This window comes from Crocuta crocuta, unplaced genomic scaffold (assembly GCF_008692635.1).
Source record: "Crocuta crocuta isolate KB4526 unplaced genomic scaffold, BGI_CrCroc_1.0 scaffold41, whole genome shotgun sequence".
NCBI lineage: Eukaryota > Metazoa > Chordata > Mammalia > Carnivora > Hyaenidae > Crocuta > Crocuta crocuta.
Genome location: NW_027529428.1, coordinates 8,780,865 through 8,790,641, shown reverse-complemented (window position 1 = coordinate 8,790,641; position 9,777 = coordinate 8,780,865). Strand labels below are relative to the sequence as shown.

The window sequence follows — 9,777 nt, the reverse complement described above, 5'->3', positions numbered from 1 at the left end:
CTGAGACATTAGGGAAGGCATTTCCCCCTGAATCTCAGCCTCCTTATCTCTAACATCAAAGGCCTGAGTTCAATGGCAATTAAACTACATTCTAGCATACAGGAGTCTTAATTTTGAATGTAAGTATAAAGTGGCTAAGAAGGACTAATAGAGTAAGTGTCTAAATATAATGGAAACAAAGTAATAATTTATTCATTCCAAAATGTTTTTTTGGATTCTTGGGCTTTCCTCATATTAAAGGTACCTAGGGTCTAATCTTTCCTTTCTCTGACAATTACCTTTTTCCTTGGTTTCTTTAGCTTTTATCTTCTACTTTAATGTTTTGTTCAAAGATTCATTTACAAAAATTTTTTAAAATGTTTTTATTGAGTTTTTAAGAGAGAGCGAGTGAGCGAGAGCGAGCGAGCGCACGAGCACAAGCAGGGGAGGGGCAGAGAGAGACACAGATTCAGAAGCAGGCTCCAGGCTCTGAGCTGCCAGCACAGAGCCTGACACAGGGCTAGAACTCAGGAATCACGAGATCATGACCTCGTGCTCAACCGACCAAGCCACCAAGGTAGCCCCCCCAAAGACTCCTTTTTGAAAGAAATTTCAAATGGCTTCCTTGTTTTGATGACATTCTGCTGTATTATAGGACAGACTGAAAATGGAAGTGGTCCAAATCTGCATTTATGTATTAACCATTAATTCTCAAGAATAGGTTCTTTCACTAGGCCAGTTCTGAGATATAACCTCATAAAAATGTTTATTTGGTGAAGGAGTGACATTTCAGTTATTTAAATTAAATCAGTGTTATCCTACCACTTATTTAATAAAGCAGTAATAAAGTAGGGCAGATATAAATCGGTTTCAGCAAATAAGAAGCAAAAGAAAACCACATGGCTTCAAAATGGATCAGAGTACAATTTCAACTGTCCCTCCAAATATTCATTTTGAAAAAGGTATTTTTGTCAAACATGTGGAAAAAAGAACCACAGAACTGCATGGTAAGCAGCATATAAGTATATTCTTCCTATCAGTCCCTTCTCCATCTATATAACTTATACATTTAGTAGGGATACAGGGAGGAATTATGGCATTTATGGTCTCAACAGAAGTATAATATTCCTTAACAAGATCACTGCCTCTCTTTACACAGATTGTGTAACAGGTCTGTCAATCCTTACTAATACGGCTTTCAGTTGGTCTACCAACAGTTTGGCCATCTAAACAAGCTGCCGTCTCCACCACTTCCTTCTCCTCTGCTTGCCAGCTGCTTTTTCTTAAATATAATCATCAGTAAGTTCAAATGTGAAGAAATGCCACCACTCTTAGAAAATGTGTAATCAACACTTGTCACTCTCACTTTGTGCTTAATACCTTTCCTCTCTCAACAAATCAACATTTTGTCAATGTTTCTTCAAACATGACTATTTTACCTTTTGCACACATTTTCTTGAGGAGTACATAACAAGAACTAGAATGATTATTTCAAAGAAATAAGGTTTAAATGCCCAATTAAAGAAAAGAGCACCATGCTTGATAAATTTAAGAGTCAATTTAAATTCTTTCAGACTTCCGGTAAATCATTTAATGGCTCTGAGTCTTTTTCTTCAGTTGAAAAATATGGTAACTAGTTTCATGTTCATTCAAGTCTTTTTATTCTAAATTCATGTGTTCTTTAAAAAAAATTTTTTTAATGTTTATTTATTATTGAGACAGGAAGTAACACAGCATGAGTGGGGGAGGGGCAGAGAGAGAGGGAGACACAGAATCCGAAGCAGGCTCCAGTCTCTGAGCAGTCAGCACAGAGCCCGATGCGGGGCTTGAACCCACAAACTGTGAGATCATGACCTGAGCTGAAGTCGGACACTCAACCGACTAAGCCACCAGGCGCCCTGCATATGTTCTTTTGTAAATTGGTAGTCAATATTTTAAATGTATTATAGTGAATGAATATGTATAATTTTATTAATAATAAATCAATGATCTTTTCATCTTATAAAAATTAAGTACCTATATAACACGGGGTAGATTTAAGCTTCAGAAGTCAGACAAAGGTAGATATCAACAATTAGGAAAAACTTTGTGCAGTTAGAACTTAGACTAGGATGTAATTTCCAAAAGCAGCACATACAATTCTCTTAAGTTACTTTTCTATGCTTTACTGTAGTTCCCAGCTTTTGCAAATGAAAGGACTGACCAGGGTTATGTTGAATAAGGCAACAGAAGGAACTCAATGTGTGAGTAAACAAACAAATGGAAAGTATTTGCGAGTGAAGTGTGAATTTCTCACCCATGTTCTCCAAATTTACAATTTCTTTTCTATACAGCCTACAGGGTGATAACCTGCTTAAGAACTCTTCTATGGCTTCCTTCGGTACTTGCAATAAAATCTAACTTCACAGGTTCTTAAAGTCCTTATGGGATTAGGCCTTTGTTAGCTTTTCCAAATTTATTTTGTTACTCTTTCTTCACTTACAGTTGTGGACTCCCTCCTCATCTTCCATGTCTTTAAAAAGTAGGAAAGCTGTTTCCACTTCAGGGTTTGCACACTCTCTACTTGATTTCTCATTATTCCGATCCTGTCAACCTCCAATCTAAGTTAGGGTATTCCTTTTCATAGCAGCCAGTTCTTTTCATTTTTAGTTGAAAACTGTGATCCCTGTTATGTATTCACCTGTGGGCTTACTTGATAGATGCCTAGTGTCTTTACTATGAGGTCAGTGACCATGTTTTCTTTAGCACTACATAGGAAGTGTCTGATCAAGAACAATCTAAGTGAAAAAGAATAAAGAAAATAAGAACTTACAGTTTATACCTAAAGACCTGATAGAATATAAACTGAGTTAGTGCTAAATATAATCAGAATAGATTTTGTTTTGTTGTTTTGAACCAGGATTCACAACACTAATTTATCGCTTGAATCTTTCTGGAAATCATGATGATTATTAAACTCCATTTCTATTTACACTGCACTCTTTGTATTAAAAAAAAACACACCTTCTGATATATTTAAAATCCTTAAGAGAGGCAGTTAAATAAACAGGCCATTAAGTTGAGGACAATTACCGCACATATAAATGACTAATTTGCTAGTTAAAGATGTTTTATCTGGTCAAAGCCCATTAACTGTAACATAGCAAATCAATTTCTGGATTATAAAGCTGTAATACAATACTTTTTTTTTTTTAATTTTTTAAAATTTTTATTTATTTCTAGGAGAGAGAGAGAGAGAGACAGTGTGAGCAGGGGAGGGTCAGAGAGAGAGGGAGATACAGACTCCGAAACAGGCTCCAGGCTCTGAGCTGGCAGTCAGCACAGAGCCCGACGTGGGGCTTGAACCCACGAACCATGAGATCATGACCTGAGCAAAAGTCGGACGCTTAACCGACTAAGCCACCCAGGCGCCCCTATAACACAATACTTTTATAGATCAAGTTATATCATGAGTGTCTTTTGAAAAGTTGGAAAATACTTTATTTGAAGGATTATTTGATGGCTGGCCAAAAAGAACAAAAGTTGAAATGCTTCCCGATTAATTTGGGAGGCCATTGTAAAGGGCCTAGTACTCATTAATTATTTTGAAGAGATAATTTAAGTTTCCTATTGGCAAAAACAGAACATTCTCTTGTTTGAGGGTTTCTTTTGGTATAAAATGTGTGCTAATGAGAGGATTTACATCTTGAAGCATTTTTTAAAAAAATATTTATTTATTAAGAGAGGAGGGAGCAGAGAGAGAAAGGAAAGAGAGGGGGGGGGAGAGAATCCCAAGCAGGCTTTGCACCCGTCAGCAGAGCCTGATGTGGGGCACGACTCCATGAAGTGAACTGTGAGATCATGACCTGAGCTGCAATCAAGAGTTGGATACAGAAGCATCCATTTTTATATTGTTCAAGCATTTAAAATAAATGATTTGTTCCTGTAGCTCCCAGGTGCAGCATACTGTCTTTAAGTGTAAGGTACCAATCAATGCCCTACCACCACCATAAAAGCATCAAATTTATCTTTCAAGGTGACTTGCCTTGCCATCTACTTAGGGTAGTCAACTGTAGCTGCTGAAGGCCTGAGGTGGTGGAGCCTATCTTCGCTCAAACTTAAAAGCAGACTGACTAGTGACTGGAATACCCAGATGGCAAGAACCCAAGTCCTTCCCTTTTCCTTTTTTAGCATCAACATCAGGGAATATCAGCAAATGGCTTGCTAACCATGTCCATACCTTCAGGACTTAGGGGAGGAGAATGTTGGCAATAATGGTGGTTATAAGCCTCTGAATCTCGATTCTTTTTCTGTATTACTCTAATTGCTTTCCAGTACTATTAAAGGCAGAAGCAGAACTTCAGATTTAAAGAACGTGGGGGCCTATCTAGCTCTGTTCTTCACTTTGGTAGGAAGCCTAAACAAATGTGTTCATTAAAGATGTGCTGTTATAGTTGACTAGGCAATAGTTATGTTTTATAAGCAAATACGTTTATGTATACAGGAAAATGTTCCCAAAATGGGACAAGGTAAGGTAGTCAGCCATGGTATGTTAGAGCAACTTGATGCCCTATTTCTAAAAATATTTGGGGGCACCTGGCTGGGTTGGTTGGTGGAGCATACAACTCTTGATCTCAGCATTGAAAATTCAAGCTCCATTCTGGGTGTACAGATTACTTAAAAATAAAATCTTAAAAAAAATTATTTTTGGATTTACAACGGCTTTTGCCAATTTTAAAAGTAAGTCATAATAAATAAACCCCAGAAGTATCTAGTAAGTTAACAAAAGGAAATAGTTCATGAATTAGTGCTATGTATTTCTCAGAGTTGCTTCACTTTATCATTTTATTAATTTCTTTGAAGTCTGGTAATAAGAAATCAATTTACAGCAAAACAAAATATGAGTTTCTAACAAGGGGGAAATACAATATTTAGCTTTTTTGAACACAGATGTTTAGCTGTAAGAATTGATGTTTGTTATAAAATAGTAACATTGTACTGTATTTTTGTGTATAAAATTGTCATCTGAGAAGTCTTGGAAAGGGTTGTTTGAGGACTGGTACTTTACTTATGATAGTTATCATTCTTTGGCAAAATGAAAAAAGCTAAGGACAAGAGTAGTGGGCTTAATGATTTTAAAGGTTTCCCTTTTATTTGGACATTGTCTTTTCTATTTTTGTTAAAATACATTGTTGTGAAAAAGAAAACTTATGTAAAAATTATTAACAGGAACTAAGTTAAAAAAATGTTTAAAGTAATTTCAATGAACAAAAATTATGGTAGCCTCTTGTTCTTCCCTTTGGGGAAATTTGACACTAAAAAAATAAAAAAGTTTTAGTACTAAACATAAATGCAATCAAATCCCAGCTTGTTTAATAACTAGTGCTTTGGTCTTCTTTTGTTTTCCAGTCTTTTTATCTCAATCATACCCATGGCTTTAATCACTTCTTATACATTGAGGCCTAAATCTAAAACAAATCCTTAGCACAGACTTTTCCCCCACGCTGCAAACTGAGTATCTCCATCTGTACAGCCCTCTCCTCCCTTTCCCTCTCTTCATTCCTCTTATTCAGTCAAGGCCCATCACATCCTATGTATCTCTCTCCACTCCCTCAGCTACATCTTTGCTCAATCATTTTTTATTTAACATTACAAAATCACTCACTAAAATCTACCTCATACCCCTCTAATCCAGACTCTATACTGATGTCAGGTGATGTCACTTTTTTGTTTAAAATCTTTCAATGCATCCTACAAGCCCTCTTGAATAAATTGTATTCTTTAGTAGGTCATACATGATTCCCTCACCCTCTGTTTCCCAGTCTCTAGCCTTATTTCTGAGCATTTCCCTATTCATTCATTCTACTGAACATCATACTATTATTCCTCAGTGAGAGACCTAGTCTTTCTTCCCTCTATGCCTTTGTGCAAACCGTTTCTTTTCTCTCCCCCAACTCAATCACTTCCCCTACAAATAAATAAAACATCTTTTACTGTTTTAAAGCCTCTGTTTAAGTTTTACTCTGTTCTATATATAGGGGGAAAAAAATCTCCCTTGAACAATGTACATGGTAACAGACTGAATCTCTCAGGTGAAACTTTCTGAGGTGCATATGCATGTATCAAGTTGTGAAGCAAAATGTCTTTCTTTTGCATTCTAACAGAAAAATGGAAAACCATTACCCTAAAGGATTATATCTGAATGTCCTTAATGTATACTTTTAAAAAGTTCTTCTCTTATTAACTTTACTGCACTAAATCTTTACTAATAAAAGCAACATTAAGGTCTATTAAAAAGCTCTGAACAAAATGTAACCCACAGTGTTTCACTTACAAGCTTGCCCAAACCAGTTACCAAATAACTGATATGTAGAGAGTAATTTTTTACTTTTGGGGTTGGGGATGGCTAAGCTAGAGAGTAAAAAATTAAAATATCTAGGTCATAGTCAGTGGATAGTATTTTTGGAAAAAGTTTATTAGAGGAATTATTTTGACTGACTTTAATTTTAAAAACACATTTAAGAACAATCTGAATTCAGAAGCAAAGCAAGTTTATTGGAACTGATAAAATGATAATGTCTTCTATTTTAGTTCTTGGAGGAACTCTTGTTTTACTATGGATTTGTTGAGGTTAGAACATAGACTTGCTTACTACATCAAGTTAATGAGGTTATTTCAACCCCCTTTCTTTTTTACTCTTACCTATACTAAGCATATACTTATTCTAAGACAACCATAGTGTTTGAATTTCTTTAGCAGTATGTATTTTTAATAAACACCTCTAACTCTACTGCCAATTCTTTTTGTTGTTTATTTATTTTGAGAGACAGAGAGGGAGAGAAGGAGAGAAAGTAAGAGCAGGGCAGAGGGAAGACAGAGAGTCCTTAAGCAGGCTCCACACTGCCAGCACAGAGTCCTAAGTGAGGCTTGATTCCATGAACCACTGTGAGATCATGATCTGAGCTGAAATCAAGAGTTGGATGACTGAGCCACCCAAGTGCCCTCTATTGCCAATTCTAATAACGCACCCTTAGATACTATGAGAAGCTTCACAGAGGAAAACTGAAGATAAAGTCATAGCTAGAATACTGTGTCCTAATGATTTCCCAAAGGCCACGATTTAACAATATAACATAAGCTACATATTTTGCTTTTCTAGAGAGTCAGTTTCAGCATATTGCAGAAAGGAATAAAAAGGAGCACAGGGAAAATGTAACCAAATGTAATCATATTCCAACTAAATTCTCCTTGACTTTCTGTGTCATTTTATACCATTTAGCAGCTTCAATTCCTTCCAAGTGCAAGGCGATACATATCCACTGCCTCCATCACAAAGATGGTATGCAGTGATCAATGAGCTAATGGCTATAATACAATTTGAAGCTCTAGCACAAAGACACTATAAATACAAAACACTTTCTCAACAAAGCTAAGAGGATTTTCACACATAAGAAGGGTTATAGGTAGTTTACAAGTGAGTATGTTAATAAAATATATTATGACACTGATTGGTTCTTCCCATTAGTATTTCAGAATAGGTGGGTTAAGATTTATCAGCTGGTGAGACAGATAATTACACTGTGACAAATGCTATGAAAATACAGGGTGCCATACGAGAATTAGGTGGGAGCAGGAGGTAGGTGTTTTCACTTGTTATCTCCTTTAATCTTCTTAATAATACTTTCCCCAGTTTATCATTCCTTTATACACAAGTAAATCAAGGCTTCATGTTTAAGTCAGTTAATTTGTTCAAGTTCACACAACTCAAGTGGGAGACCAGGGAGACAAGACTATATTCTGTCCACTCTTCCAAGATTTTGCTAATATCTGCAGGGCTAGTGCCTTGGCTGCACACCTCTGCTTGTTCTCCCCTTCCTGGTGACGCTAACCCTAACCACCTTATTTAACAGGTCAAACTGCCTCCTTTTGATTTCTCCCTACCTTTCACTGCTTTTTCTTTATTTTTCCTTAAATTTTTAAATAGTTTTTATTTATTTTTGAGACAGAGAGAGACAAAGCATGAGCGGGGGAGGGGCAGAGAGAGAGGGAGACACAGAATCTGAAACAGGCTCCAGGCTCTGAGCTGCTAGCACAGAACCTGATGCGGAGCTTGAACCCAATGAACTGCGAGATCATGACATGAGCCGAAGTCAGGCACTTAAACGACTGAGCCACCCAGGTACCCTCACTGATTTTTCTTTATAAGTATTTATCACTTTCTAAATATTAGACATTTTTAAAAATAGTTTATTGTCAAGTTGGTTTCCATATAACACCCAGTGCTCGTCCCCACAAGTGCCCTCCTCCATGCCCATCACCTCCCTTCCCCTCTCCCCCCCACCCCATCTGCCCTCAGTTTGTTTTTGGCATTCAAGAGTCTCTCATGANACAAAGATGGTATGCAGTGATCAATGAGCTAATGGCTATAATACAATTTGAAGCTCTAGCACAAAGACACTATAAATACAAAACACTTTCTCAACAAAGCTAAGAGGATTTTCACACATAAGAAGGGTTATAGGTAGTTTACAAGTGAGTATGTTAATAAAATATATTATGACACTGATTGGTTCTTCCCATTAGTATTTCAGAATAGGTGGGTTAAGATTTATCAGCTGGTGAGACAGATAATTACACTGTGACAAATGCTATGAAAATACAGGGTGCCATACGAGAATTAGGTGGGAGCAGGAGGTAGGTGTTTTCACTTGTTATCTCCTTTAATCTTAATAACACTTTCCCCAGTTTATCATTCCTTTATACACAAGTAAATCAAGGCTTCATGTTTAAGTCAGTTAATTTGTTCAAGTTCACACAACTCAAGTGGGAGACCAGGGAGACAAGACTATATTCTGTCCACTCTTCCAAGATTTTGCTAATATCTGCAGGGCTAGTGCCTTGGCTGCACACCTCTGCTTGTTCTCCCCTTCCTGGTGACGCTAACCCTAACCACCTTATTTAACAGGTCAAACTGCCTCCTTTTGATTTCTCCCTACCTTTCACTGCTTTTTCTTTATTTTTCCTTAAATTTTTAAATAGTTTTTATTTATTTTTGAGACAGAGAGAGACAAAGCATGAGCGGGGGAGGGGCAGAGAGAGAGGGAGACACAGAATCTGAAACAGGCTCCAGGCTCTGAGCTGCTAGCACAGAACCTGATGCGGAGCTTGAACCCAATGAACTGCGAGATCATGACATGAGCCGAAGTCAGGCACTTAAACGACTGAGCCACCCAGGTACCCTCACTGATTTTTCTTTATAAGTATTTATCACTTTCTAAATATTAGACATTTTTAAAAATAGTTTATTGTCAAGTTGGTTTCCATATAACACCCAGTGCTCGTCCCCACAAGTGCCCTCCTCCATGCCCATCACCTCCCTTCCCCTCTCCCCCCCACCCCATCTGCCCTCAGTTTGTTTTTGGCATTCAAGAGTCTCTCATGATTTGCCTCCCTCCCTCTCCCCTACTATTTTTCCCCTTCTTCTCACCCATGGTCCTCCGTTAAGTTCCTCCTAATTAAATATTAAGACATTTTAAAAATTTTGTATATTGTCTACGGTCCTCTGCTAGGTGGCAAGCCCTCCGAAGCTAGGGATCTTTACAGATGTACCCCAAAATTTAGAATAGAAACTAATATACAATAGACACTGACCTAATTTCCCTTTACCTTTTCACCTTTAACTGTATGCAAGAACTCATGTAACCATTCTCACTTTTAATTCTAGGGAAAACAAAATAGGAGCTATATCTGAGGCAAATTAATATTAAAATATTTAAATTTAGTCTAAAATTCTGTTTAAAAATTAGGGTATAAATAATC

The 9,777-nt window shown here is 37.0% G+C and overlaps 1 protein-coding gene across 1 annotated transcript in view; it reads right to left on the bottom strand.

The window, feature by feature from the left end:
* The window catches only part of ABHD17B (abhydrolase domain containing 17B, depalmitoylase), a 46,316-nt gene that overhangs the window by 31,479 nt on the left and 5,060 nt on the right, over positions 1-9,777 (bottom strand). The window lies entirely within an intron of this gene.